Genomic DNA, 14,819 nt, shown 5'->3' on the forward strand with positions numbered 1-14,819 from the left:
TGCCTCTTCCCTCTCGCGTCACCCAGGTCCCTCTCCCTCTCCTCCTCCCCCTTCCCTTCAGACCTCTCCAGCGCTATTATCTCTGACCGCAATCTGTGGGCCAGGAGAGTCCTGATCCTTTTTTTTGATGCCCCTTCACTGATCAATCTACCTCTCCAGGTTGCCTTTGCCTCCCATACCGTCTCTATGTTCACCTCTCCTGTGTCATTCAGCTCAAAGTAATCTCTAATCGCCTTTCCCATCTGCTCCTTGAAAGCCACGTCACGGAGTAGGAAGTCATTACATTTCCCTAGGGTTTCCCTGGGTTTCAGACCTGATATGCTGAAGTCAGACCAGACCAGATCATGGTTCGACCAGCTGACCGGGCAGATGTCACAGGACTCCACTCTGATCATATTTTGGTGCTCTGTGAAGAGATAGGGCCTCATTACGACCCTGGCGGAAGACCATGGTGCTATTAGCACCATGGTCCATGCCGGTAAGTTACTGACTCCACCATAGGGAAAGGGGGAATTACCACCCCATTACACGGTTGGCAGGGTGGTAATTCCCCCTTCCTCCATGGCCCTTTCCCATTCCCATTTTTGCCCCATAGGGATCAATGGGAATGGGGAAGGCGCTAAGTACGGTGCCGGAAATTGCGGCACCGTAATAAGCACCAAGGTCCCTTTGCGGGTCCCTACTTTAACGGCTGGTCTACACCAGCCGTTAAGGTCGGGTCCCGCAAAGGGACCTCGTAATTAGGCGCTAATAGGTTAACGGCGCTGCAGCCTTCTACGGCGCCGTTAACCCATTAGCGCCTGGTTCGTAATGAGGCCCATAGTCTATTCTCGTCCTAGTACCATGGACTGCAGAGAAGAAGGTGTATCCCTTTGTGGTCAGATGTAACTCCCTCCATATGTCCACCAACCTGTGATCCCACATCAGGTCCCGGAATTTCCCGTGTGGACGACCCCCTCTGCTGCCCAGCGGAACGGCCTCTCCACTACGGTCCAATTCCCGGTTCGCCCATGTGTTGAAATCCCCACCCAGAAGTAGAAGCCCCTCAGATTTGGCCATCACTTCTCCCATTGCCTCTTGCTCTTGGATGAATTCAATCTGGCCCACATTGGGGCAATATATGACTGCTAGGGTGACTCTGGAGTTATGCAGGTTGCCCAATACCACCAAGGATCTCCCGTCCTCCCTTCCCCACTTGGTTACCTCAGTGAGCCTCTGATTCCTGTGTAATATGATCCCGACTCCACCTCACTTAGTGTGGGCGGATGCCCAGAAGGTCTGGCCCACCTGCGGTCCCGGGATGGCCCTCTCCTCTCCCTTCACCATTCTAGTTTCTTGGACGAAGAGGACATCCAATCCGGCGCTCTTCATTTCCCTCCCCAGGAGGGAGCGCTTTGTTGGGGAGTTTAGCCCCTTAACATTAAGCGAACCTATCCTCAGTGTCTCGACCCGGCCCTTCCTTTAATTGTCTGCCATCGGTTCTTTGCCTTAAATGCATCATCTTCCTTGTTCTATGAGGGCTGCTCCATTCCCATATGAAGCTGGATCGGTGTTGAACCCGAGAGACCCTACCCCCAACCCCCTCCCCTATTCCCTCCCCCCTCCCACTCCCATTTGTGATGCCTGCCAACGGGCAAGCTACCAGGGTGGATACTTGTCCATCCACCGCAGTTCCCTTGACGAGCTCTGTGTCCCCCACTGGGGTTACTCGACTCAAGTCCATGTGTTCCCTGTTGGTAAGCCCTTGATCCACCTAGTCCTCTCCAGCCTCCAGCATGGGGGTGTTTGGCTTCCTGAATTTTCTTCTGCCCTTTGTCTTCTTCTTTGTGGACCAAGGGCCCTCCGTTTCTCGCCCGGCAACTGGTGTTGCCTGTGTGCCCACCTCGTTTCCCTCCTCCAGGGTGTCGCCCTTGAGCACCTGTAGCACTTGTGAGGCTTCTTTGCTACTAGTCACTCTGTAGTCCACGCCAGCCCGTTCAAAGTATAGCGCAAATGGGAAGGACCACCTATATCTTATGTCCTGTCTAGTGAACCACTGGGTGAGCGGCCGACACTCTCTTCTGCGGGTGAGCGTGAGGGTCAAAGATGAAGCTCTCCAGCTTTTTTGCTTTCTCCAGGACCTCCATTTTCTCCCTGTAGCGGAGGAAGCATACAAGGATGTACCTTGGGCCACCCCCTCCGCCCCCTCCGCCTCGATGTGCTCTTTCCAACTGGACTTCCTTGCCCCCCTAATGTGAAGAGTTGGTTTATGAGGCCTTGGTCTTTCCTTCCCACGTCGGCAGCTGTCTCCCCTCTTTGCTGGGTCACGTCCATAATGCGTAGGTTATTTCGGCGTTCCCTATTTTCTAGATCGTCCATCTTTAAGATGATATCCTCTTCTCTCATTTCTAAGTCTGTGAGCCTCGCCTCATACTTCATGTCCAACAGATCTGTCTGGAGGTGGTTGTTTTCCATTCCCTCCATTTTTTCCTCAAGTGTATCTACTCTCCCCCTGAGGTCTACTATTGACAATTGTATATCAGTTCGGATAGCTTTAATCTCCTGAAGGATGTCCTTGAGATTGTCCTTCGTTAATGCTGTGGAGGGGGGGTCGCTACTTGTGGGCATGGTGGCTATGTGCACCTCTCTCGGGGCTGTGTGTGACCGGCGGAATCGTTGAAGGGAGATGATTGCGCTAGTGGAGGGGGTCTGCTCCAGGGTTCCGTCACCTTGGTGCGCCTTGGCTTGGGGGTGTTATATGGATACACCTTGCTTATGGGATAGCATGTTCACAGGTGGGGACTCCTTGGAGATCACAGTATTAGGGGCCGGGGCCCACCTCTCTTGGCTACTGCTGTGGCCCGATGTGTGTCCGTCCCACCCGCGTGGTCTGCCCATCCGGCCCGGGTTCCTCCACTGTTAGCCCTGGTGTATGCGGGCTCCCATCTGGGCTTCTGTATTTGGGGGGTGGGTTGACGGGCCCCTGTCACTCGCCCGACGGGTGGCTCATGAGGGCCTGCAGGAAGCCGCCGTCTATGGGCCCAGCTGTCAGTCATTTGGTTGCGCCGGGGGCTCCGCTGGGCTTTCACTGCACCGCTCCGAGGCCCGTCTATATGGGCCGGTCACTGCCGTGGAGACTGAAGGGGCAAGGTGCCGCCGGAGAGGTGTCTCCCCCCAGGCTGGCTGATCACAATGATGGGGTCCCAGGGAGGCCACAGGGGGAAGGAGGGGAGGGGGGGCCAAGCCCCGTCAGCGATTCCCGCCTGATCCGCCTCCACCCCACTTCTCCTCACCTCCTCACAGTCGAAATCTTCCGGGCAGGCCAGTTAAGCAGGCTCCGGTCCCTCCTCTCGTAGATGGCACTGTGCGTGAGTCGCTCCGTAGGCCTCTCCGCTCGGAGGTGGGGCAGGGGTATCTAAGCAGCTCTGCACTGCAGTCCCATAACTTCTTCCAGGGGCCCACCTCGGCCTGTGTTCGCTGGGGTGCTTTGTGCGGGTGGGGAGCAAGGCCATACGGTGTGCCGGGAGGCAGCAACCCCAGTGCCCCGCTACTCGAGGAGCTCCGTGGGTGTGGGACGGGGCAGGAGCTCAGCTTCAACACGGCCTTGTGAGGGGCTGAAGGTGGGGTGGCGCCGGAGCCCTCAGGGGTGCTCGGCCAGGGCGGGTGAATGTCGCCAGGGTCCTTGTGTGTGCGCGTTATAGGGGCACAGTCAGAGAGGCCAGCCAGAGGGGCCCCTCCCGCTCTCCGGCGGACGGGGCCAGCGCACACGCTAGATGTCGCCCCCCACCTCGCTCCGGAGTACTGTCCAGGTGGGGGGGTTCGTTCCACAGCTCCCCGCGCCGCCGGCCCCCACCAAATCTCTGTCTTATGGGGTAAGAGCCCCCAAACCCCACCTCCCACGGCCAACCTCCAGGGGTGTTCCGTGAGCAAGGGGGGTCCTCAGTGCCGTGGGCTCAGGGTCACAGGTGTGGGCCGGTCGGGCCACCAGCATTCCTCGGGAGGTCTTCCTCCGGCAGCTCGGGTCCGGTCTGTGTCCGGAGGCTTCCTCTGAGCCGTGATCTCAGTGGGGCTAGCCTCCCAATGCCCGGGTTCGCTGGGGAATCACTGTTAAATCCTGGCCGGGGATTGCAAAGGCACACAAGGCCCTGCAGGGGTGGTGGAGCGTGAGCCTCAAACGTCAGGAATGCTCCGCGCACCCTGGTGGTCTCGTTCTTTGTTTTTTAATACTAACTTTCTAGGGGCTGAGTTATATTGTTTGTGTTCCAAAAACGGGGATTTGTGTGGCATTCTGCCTGCTAATCCCTGTTTAATAAATGGGGATTTGTGGGCAGAATGGTGCACAACTCTCTGTTTTTTTGGTGCACAAATTACATGAATCAACCGCACAGTGTGTTTGAGTAACAGTAAGAATATTAAGGTAGTATTGTACTTTTGTGGAATGAGCAGGTTTCTTCTGAGTGGTTGTTTGTATTTAGATGCTGCTGCTTTTCAGGAGAGTGGCCTTCACTGCAATTGTAAAAGAAATACGTTAGTAATTTTGTATGTTTACAGAACTGATGTTAATTTAGACATAGATTTGTATGTTTTTGTAGTAGTATTCTTGTTTGATATCTGAACATAGTGTGTGCATGCAGTTTCATTTGGCTGTGTGCAGCCTTTATATTTTACTTACAATATGTTAGTTCAACATGCTTTGTAAATGAGTAGAATACTATGTGTACTCACTTGGTTTCTTAAGGGTGTGTTTTTGAATGTTTGAATGTTAGAAGAAAAAAAGAAATAATGATATACTTATTTAGCAATTTATATTAGGTAAATGGCAGAAACTGTATAGAAAAGCATGGAATGTATGCATTTGTGAAGGTGTGGGTAATAAAGCAGAAGGCTGTGATTTAAAGGCAGTGGTGTTATTTAAGCTGGGAGCTTTTCAATAATAGTGTCTATCTGTGTGAGTGTATGAAGATGCATGCCCTTATCCTGGCTGTGTGTAATTTTATAATACACTACTAAGTGTTTTCTACAATTATACTGTTATTTCTCCCATCTTCTAATATTATAATTTTTTAGATAGCTGTGTCTGTAAAAACATTTTTTTTATAGCAGACAGGTTTGGAAGTTATCGTTGATTATAGCAGATGGGAAACATTACAGTAAGTTCATTTTATAGGTTATACAGGTTAAGTGGCAGTTACTCTGTTTACATGCATTCATAAGAGTTGTACATGTACTGTGCAGAAAATATGCATACCTGTAGTTTGTATTCATGCATGTGGATATGCATGCAGCTGTAAGTAGAAATCTTGGAGACTTGTACAGTAGTTTTTGTAGTTGGTGCTTTCCAATGATATGAGACTTGTACTCAGAGTGATCTACAGTACATTTGAAGTGCTGAACTCTGATGATGGCGATAGATGTAGAGGTCTTGGATGTGATTGGTGGATGGTTGTGTGACTGCTTAGCTGTATCCAAGGAGGGAATGGCACAGAGAGTGAAGTGGAAAGTGTAAAAGCACTGTCTAAGAGTTACGCGGTCCGCGGACATCGCAGCTGTCCACGGACAGGGCGTGCCACATCTGGGGTTTTCCAGCAAATCCAGCATGGAAAGGGGACTGTAGGGATCAGCCAATCAGGTGTTGAGGTTGTGGTTTGTGTTGAAAGAGGCTGTGTGTAATGAGGATGGCAGATGTGGAGAAAGTCAGGGTGTTGGTGCTTGGAGATATATTTGTGCATGGTTTACAGCAGTATGCTCAATGCAGGCATGTGGCAAACAATTTTGGTGTTAAAGGAGTGGAGGTGGTGTGGAACACTGTGCCTGATTGCAATGTACAGAGAATTGTAGAAGTTTGTGAAGGTATGGGCAGGATGAACAGTCCCCATATGGTAGTTTTGCATTATGGTGCTTTCCATTTGGGCTATGTCAGTGCCCCTACTTTGTTGGCAGATTTGGAACACTTGGTTCAAGCAGTAATGGACATCCTTCCAAATGCCAAAGTAATCTTTTTCTGGATTAGTACCTAGGGCAATATGGGATGATAGTTCTGTTTTTTGTCCTCAGCAAAACATTGCTAGGTGTGCAATCAACCGAGGCATGTGTGTTTTTATGCTTAGAGCTGGTATGTTTTTCTGTAATAATGAGAATATTGATTCCAGTAATGCTGTTTATTTTAAAGAAGGAGGCATTTCCTTATCTTTTTTTTGGGAAATGCCATGCTGTTTTGGAATGTAAGGGTTGTTTTGGAGAAGGCTATGTGAAGATTTTAGTAGTAAAGTAAGAAAAATAAAACCCCCAAAAAATACAAAATAAGAGGTGTTTGTCAAGCATCTGCAAAAAAAACCCCAAAAACGGCTCTTTTCAGAGCCAACCTCAAAGGGGAAATGGGGCACACTATTTAAATTTACATTCACCATGCTCAGATTTTCGATATGTCTGCGGGCATGGCTGTAGTCCGCAGACACCGCGTATTACATATGGGGATTTTGGGGTGGAGGGGCATGCAAATGAGAATGAGCAGAGCAAGGGATTTGTCAGTAACGTTTACTGGGTGTGTTGTGTAACGAAAGAGTTTGTCAGAACGTCTTTTTCCAGAAAGAGAACAGTTAGCTATGGCTGTGTGTTTCAGAAAACAGATTATCTGGATTTTGGAAGACTCATGGATACATTGGTTGGAGGTGCATGCAGAACACTGTGGAGTAGCTTCAGATCTTAGATTCCCTCATGTGGAAGTGCACTGGCATAGAGTGCATGGAATGAAGTGGCTGGACTTGGTACCTCTCTTTACTAGCTTGGAGACAGAGCATCATCCAGACATAATTATAATTCATTGTGAAGGGAACCGTTTAAGACATGTGTCTGGCATTTATTTACAATTTGCAATGAAAGAAGAACTTGGGAAGGTCATGGACATGTTTCCAAATTCCCAAGTAATTTATTCTCGTATTACGCAGAGACAGATATGGCTGCATTCTTCTTCATTTGGTCCACAAATGGAGAAAGCGAGGTGTAATGTAAATAAGGCTGTTTGTGCCTCTCTAAGAGATGTTGGCATGTCCTCTTTTCACAATGAAAATATTATGTTTCGTAGAGCATACATTTTTCGCTGAGATGGAGTCCATTTTACTTATGCTGGTAATCAGATTTTTCTGAGAAATGTACTAAATGCATTGCAACCATTTTCGGAATAACAGCCATCCATTTTGCAGTAGGTGTTGACTATTTCAAGTTTTTCAAACACAAAAAAACACCACCAAAAAGCTCTTTTCAGAGCCACCACTTCCTACCAGAGAAAAGTGCAATGGTTTTCATAGGGCAGCACCCCAAAATATTAGATGTCTGTGAACTGTCCGAGGACTTCTAAAAAATGCACAGGGTCCTGCTCAATTTATTTGCCACTTCTATTTTTAGGCTGTGAAAGGTGGCTCTGAAAAGAGCCTTTTTTGGGGGGGATTTTTGTTGTTTTATATATATATTTTTTTTTTTTACACACGACACACTAGGAGAGGAGGGGAAAGGAGGGTAAGGAAGGGACACCAACCATGGGGATAAGAAAGAGCAGATGAAGAGGAAGATGTAGGGTGGGCCTTATTTAGGTAGTGAGCAGACCTTCTCAAGCTCCTTGACCGTAGTCTCGAAAGCACTCCGAAGACTCTCTCCAGCAGAGTACTGCATCGCAGTACATACAAATAACTGTGACCCTCGAAAGGTAAGTGTCAACAGCATTGTGAATGGCATGTGAGGCAGCTGGAGGGATGCGCTCTCCCACAGGAGTGTCTCTTGTCTTGAGAGGAGCAGAAACGGAGGATGTGGTAGAGGAACTCAACCTACTACGTTGATCACCGGGTACAACCTTGCGAATGGCCCCACCGCGGAACGACCTTAGGTGTTGCTTCATAGATGTCGTACCAAAGCTGTACGAACCAGGCCTTCCATGACTCAGCACCATTTTGCACTGGTTGCAGGTGACCTTGTTCGCACATGCTTTTGGTACGTCACCATGAATGGTAAATAACCGCCACACCCAAGACTCACGGCGAGTGCTGGTAGTAGGGACTTCCACTACCTCATCCTCTTCATCCTATTCATCTTCCTCTACATCCTCATGCCTGTTGCCCTCTTCAGGTCCTTGGGGAGGTGGTGGTGGTGGAGTGGGTGGGGGTGGTGCTGAGGCACATGTAGAACCAGCTGGAGCAGTAAGCATAGATGCAATCAGGTCTGATGGAAAGCAGCAAGAGCAGCAAAATCTGGAAGATTAGCAGGCAAAGTAGACAATGCTCTGTCAGATAGCCAGAAGCACAATGAGGATGAGCTCTGGGGTGTGGCCTTTGATAGGGGTGTGCGCTTCGCTGTTCTACGGACTCTGTTTGGGTCCTGAAACTAATTAAAAGTGTGACACAAGTGAGACGGACAGTTATGGACAGGTGCGATTTCGTAGGACTTATGGGTGTGATAAGCATGTGCGTAGATGTTCTAGAGTCAGTACGGACAGGTACAGTGTCCTTAGGATACCCTCATTTTGGATAAATACTGACATCCCGGACACTGCTCGTGTTCTTAGAACAGTTCCAACTTGCCTGCGGACAGTATGGACAGGTATAGTGTCCTTAGGAAACCTCCATTTTGTTTAATTAGGGACATCCCGGACACCGCCCATGTTATTAGAACGGTTTAAACTTGCCTGCGGACAGTACGGACAGGTATAGTGTCCTTAGGACACCTCCATTTTGTTTAATTACAGACATCCTGGACACCGCTCGTGTTCTTAGAACAGTTTCACCTTGCCTGTGGACAGTACGGACAGGTATAGTGTCCTAAGGACACCTCCATTTTGGTTACTTGCGCACATTCAGGACACCGTGCATGTTCTTAGAACAGTTTCATCTTGCCTGCGGACAGTACGCACAGGTATAGTGTCCTTAGGACACCTCCATTTTGGTTACCTGTGGACATTCAGGACACTGCGCGTGTTCTTAGAACAGTTTCATCTTGCCTGCGGACAGTATGGACATGTTTAGTGCATATATACAGATATAACATTTATGAAAGAGAGGGGGAAGCAGAAACTGACACAAATGCAGGGGAATTAGGAGTTTGAAGAGGATGGATGGGAGGGGATGAAGGGATGGAAGTCTCATCATAACATTTTTCTTGGTAGTGAGGGTTTGGGGATAGTTGACTGGGACATGGAGAGGGGGAACAGGTACATGTAGGACAATGATATTTAATTTTTCTGTTATGTGGTCCTCCACAAAATGTTTCAAAAGATTGACATTTTCCATGAGCATGTCAATTTTTTGTTCCATGCGCTGCAGAGTATTTTCCAATGTCTCTTTTGGTGAATTATTTTCAATGTTTGTAGTAGTGGCTGTGTAGTTATGGTTAAGTTGCTGTTTCCATAGGAAGAACACTTTTTTGGTGGCTTATAACTTCACTCACCCTGGACGAATCCACACCAAACTTTGCAAAAAAAGCATATGGCTCACTCTGAATTATTTTGCAAAGTTCGGTGAGGATTCATCCAGGGGGGACAAAGTTATAGGGGGGTCCCAAAACTTTTTTTTCACATAGACTGAATGGGGAAAAAATTTTACTCGCGCCTACAGCCCAAATTGCAGATTTGGTGAAAATCCGTCCAGTAGTTATTTTTAAAATGACCAAAAAGTAGGTCATAAAAAATGTGTGATATCTGTGTTCGGTCCGCGGACACACTTCCCTGTTCACTCCGTGGACAGTGTCCTGATTGGCCAATCGGCTTGCGTGATGTCCGCGGACATGCAACATGTTCGCTGATTGGACGGCGTGGAGCGTGAAGCGCATCAGATTTTCGGTAGCGCAAGCCATCTTGGATTCGTGGACGTCCGCGGACAGCGTGGTGAAACTTGGTTTAAAATTTGTATTTAGTGGAGTGTGTTGGTGTGTAAGAGTGTTTGGGGAGGGTGGGAGAGTATGAGATAGGTTAAATGTTGTGTTTTTTTATGTGGTAGACGCTCTTGTTGTGTTCAATTTGTCTGCGGACAACACAGCTGTTCTGAAATGTTCTAAATAAACTAAATGGGGGGTGTTCTAAGGACGCAATAGGTGACCGTTTTGGTCGCAAGCAAGCTGAAACTGTTCTAAGAACACTCGCGGTGTCCTGAAATCTTCGTGAATAAACAAAATGGGGGTGTCCTGAGGACGCTGTCCGTATTTTTCTCTGGTAAATTGAATGTGTTCTAAGAACACTTGTGGTGTCCTGAAATGTTCTTAAATAAACAAAATGGGGGTGTTCTGAGGACGCTGTCCGTATTGTTCATTGTCAAGTTTAAAGTGTTCTAAGAACACTCGCGGTGTCCTGAAATATTCGTAGGGGTGTCCTGAAGACGCTGTCTGTATTGTTCTCTGGCAAGTTGAATGTGTTCTAAGAACACTCGTGGTGTCCTGAATCGCTCGTAAATAAACAAAATGGGGGTGTCCTGAGGACGCTGTCCGTATTGTTCGATGGGAAGTTGAATGTGTTCTAAGAACACTCGTGGTGTCCTGAAATGTTCGTAAATAAACAAAATGGGGGTGTCCTGAGGATGCTGTCCGTATTGTTCGTTGGGAAGTTGAATGTGTTCTAAGAACACTCGTGGTGTCCTGAAATGTTCGTAAATAAACAAAATGGGGATGTCCTGAGGATGCTGTCCGTATTGTTCGATGGGAAGTTGAATGTGTTCTAAGAACACTCGCGGTGTTCTGAAATGTTCATAAATAAACAAAATGGGGGTGTCCTGAGGACGCTGTCTGTATTGTTCTCTGGCAAGTTGAATGTGTTCTAAGAACACTTGTGGTGTTTTGAACTTTTCGTAAATAAACAAAATGGGGGTGTCCTGAGGACGCTGTCCGTATTGTTTGATCGCAAGTTTAATGTGTTCTAAGAACACTTGCGGTGTCCTGAAATGTTTGCAAATAAACAAAATGGGGTGTCCTGAGGACGCTGTCCGTATTGTTCGATGGGAAGTTAAATGTGTTCTAAGAACACTCGTGGTGTCCTGAAATGTTTGTAAATAAACAAAATGGGGGTGTCCTGAGGACGCTGTCCGTATTGTTCGTTGTCAAGTTGAAAGTGTTCTAAGAACACTCGCGGTGTCCTAAAATGTTCGTAGGGGGTGTCCTGAAGACGCTGTCCATATTGTTCGCTGGCAAGTTGAATGTGTTCTAAGAACACTCGCGGTGTCCTGAAATGTTCACAAATAAAAAATGGGGGTGTTCTGAGGACGCTGTCCGTATTATTTTCTTGCAAGTTCAATTTGTTTGAAGAACACTTGTGGTGTCCTGAAATGTTCGTAAATAAACAAAATATGGTTGTTCTGAGGACGCTGTCTGTATTGTTCGGTGTCAAGTTTAAAGTGTTCTAAGAACACTTGCGGTGTTCTGAAATGTTCGTAGGGGGTGTCCTGAAGACGCTGTCCGTATTGTTCTTTGGCAAGTTGAATGTGTTCTAAGAACACTTGTGGTGTCCTGAAATGTTTTTAAATAAACAAAATGGGGGGGTCCTGAGGACGCTGTCCGTATTGTTCGATGGGAAGTTGAATGTGTTCTAAGAACACTTGCGGTGTTCTGAAATGTTCGTAAATAAACAAAATGGGGGTGTCCTGAGGACGCTGTCCGTATTGTTCTCTGGCAAGTGGAATGTGTTCTAAGAACACTTGTGGTGTCCTGAAATGTTCGTAAATAAACAAAATGGAGGTGTCCTGAGAACGCTGTCCGTATTGTTCGTTGTCAAGTTTAAAGTGTTCAAGAACACTTGAGGCGTCTTGAAATGTTTGTAGGGGGTGTCCTGAGGACACTGTCCGTATTGTTCTCTGGCAAGTTGAATGTGTTCTAAGAACACTCGTGGTGTCCTGAAATGTTCGTAAATTAACAAAATGGGGGAGTCCTGAGGACGCTGTCCGTATTGTTTGATGGCAAGTTGAATGTGTTCTAAGAACCCTCGCGGTGTCCTGAAATGTTCGTAGGGGGTGTCCTGAAGACGCTCTCCGTCTTGTTCGCTGGCAAGTTGAATGTGTTCTAAGAACACTCGCGGTGTCCTGAAATGTTCGCAAATAGAAAAATGGGGGTGTTCTGAGGGCGTTGTCCGTATTGTTCTCTTGAAAGTTGAATGAGTTCTAAGAACACTCGCGGTGTCCTGAAATGTTCGCAAATAAACAAAATGGGGGTGTTTTAAGGACGCTGTCCGTATTGTTCGCTGGCACGTTGAAAGTGTTCAAAGAACACTTATAATGTCCGTAGACATTAAAAGTTTCCATAGACCATAGTTGAAATGTTTGACTCTATGGGTGTGATATGCTGCAGTGGTTGTGGCCAGGGCATAGAGTGTTGGGTGCATGGCCATTTGGCTCTATGCCCTGGCCACAACCACTGCAGCATATCACACTCATAGTTGCTTATAACTTTGAGTCAAAAACATATTTATAAGGAACAAAGTTATAAGCCACTATGGGTGTGATATGCTGCGATGGTTGTACTTATTATAATATACTTACTGTTTGGTTTAGTAACTGGAGTACATGCATTTCTTGTTCATTTCTGTGATAAAAGAAAATAGCATGTTAGTATTAGTATTTTGTAATGACTTATTACATGGTATAATGAACATTTTTTTTTGGACCCTCATATTTAGTTGATTACAAACCAGAGTACTGTGCAATTTGCTAAGTTTCTGTGTTTGTTCCTAAAATCATTTGGTCTGTGGGAGGAAAAAAATCCATGTTGGATAAAAAAAATAAAAACTTTTTCTCTTATGCTACAGTTTATTTGTTTGTTTGTTTTCAGTGTTCACTTGTTGTTTCTGGCTAATGCTTTATACATTGGCTTGTTGCAGTTTTTTGGAGCAGTAACATATCATTTATTTGTTTGGATATTGTAAATGGCCAGCAGCTCAGATATGTGGAGGGTAGATTGCCCTGCCCGCTATTATGGCACTGGCCGCCGGACTTAAGCAAACGAAAGATACAATGTTGGTTTAACCATTTTACCCTAGATTAATACACCTAGCACTGCTCTTGTGAAAAAAACTGGACATTATAAAAAGGCAAACTGGAGGATTTTAGATTTAAGTCACTGATTCTGCGATGTTAACAAAACAGCTCGAGCAAGTAGGCTGCACTCTCTTCACAGGTATCCTTTCTTGCTGAAATGCCCCTGGGTACCTGGAACACAGCATGGACAGAGAAACCATGCAGCAGCAGGTCACGTGGCCAGAATGTGAGCTGAGGTGCAGCTTTAGAAACATGTGGCACAGTGAAAGGTTGAAGGCAAGCAATACAGCAGCCAAAGAACTAGGGAAGTAAGAGAGGGGCGAGTCAGAAGGAGGGGATTAGCATTGAAAAACAATGTGTTGCCCTGTGGGAATTCTGGGTAATACTGCTGGGTTGAATGAACAATGTGACACGCTCACACATTCCTGCACACAAATGAAGACTGATATTGCCATCTTTTAACTGATGAATGTCTCTCCAGGACACAGGATGAAAACCACGAGACGCGTTCTCCCAGACAGCTGCTAATTGCGAATTGAAGAGCTACTAAATACTTCTTCTAATAAACCAAAATTAGTTATCTAAAGTGTAAAATTATCATTTGAAAATCACTGTCTCTGAATAATTCAATCATTGACTTTTACATCAAACAGCCATCGCCACCACCCCCACAGATAGTTCAGGCTCACACTTAGTCTTAAAATCGCTTTAATTATCAGCATTAACCCATCACATTGCGATTTCACCCTCATTTCCCATCGGAGAGAAGAGGGAGGTCTGGGGAATGGTGGGGGCCGGGGATGATAAATCATGAGGTGGAGCCGCGGAACGGAAGCGTACTTTCCGCTGTTCACCTCAGCGGAAGACCTCCTTGGGCTGTTAGCCGAGAGCTATGCAGGCCTACCATTGCCCTGGGAAGGAACAAGGGCAGTGAAGCAGCCGCCCTGGAGGCAGGTGATTGCCCGGCATCACTCCACGCGTGATCCTTGCATGGTTCAATTCAGAGCAGCGCACTGTGCCAACAGGCAGCCTTTGCGCGCCACCTGAAGAATGGTGGCATGGATGACATGGGGGTAAATTGGCTGGGAGACAAGACATCTGCACAGAACCATCATTTCAGAGACCTTCCTGGACAGATGCAGAAGATTTCCATATAAAAAATGAATAAGAACAGGAACAGCCCAGACCGGCCAGAGTCCCATATTTTGCAACATTACCACAATGTTGCTGTAACCAAGCTCCTGTGTGATATAAACAAGAGCTTTTAAAGTTCCTTAATAATCGGGACATTATGTGACCTTGAAGGAACCTTGTTAGGTCAGGCAACCCTGAAAACATGCCCTTTTCATTTTCTTTGTTGTTGTTGTTTGTGAGCCCTATTCAGCATGTGCACATCTGCTGATCATGCATCAAGCTATTTGAGGTTACCACGTGCAAAGAATGCACACTGTTCTGAAGAAATATTGGGACCCTGCTAAAATACAAAAATTCCTTGGCTCCGATTCACTAATATTTGCACTAGAGTAAATTAGGAGTTGCTGTGAGCATCTCATATTTGCTCCTGCCACCTTATAGCTTATTCACAAAGCCTACAATTTGCGCAGGTCTGGAGATGCTCATGGGCAACTGCATGTCACAATGTTTTGCTCAAGGGCCTCTGCTGATTTGCTCCAGTGCAAATCTTTGTGAATTACCTGTATGTGCAATGCCACCCTGTTCTTATCTCCCATTCCCGGTATTAATTGGAGTTGGTGTTGCCCACCATCCAACCCGGTGCTTATGCCGCACTTGGAGATGGCTGCTGGTGTGACATGCCCATCAGCTAGCCCTGTGGTCCACCTAAGGACC

Source organism: Ambystoma mexicanum, chromosome 13 (genome assembly GCF_040938575.1).
Source record: "Ambystoma mexicanum isolate Mex_15411 chromosome 13, UKY_AmexF1_1, whole genome shotgun sequence".
Classification (NCBI taxonomy): domain Eukaryota; kingdom Metazoa; phylum Chordata; class Amphibia; order Caudata; family Ambystomatidae; genus Ambystoma; species Ambystoma mexicanum.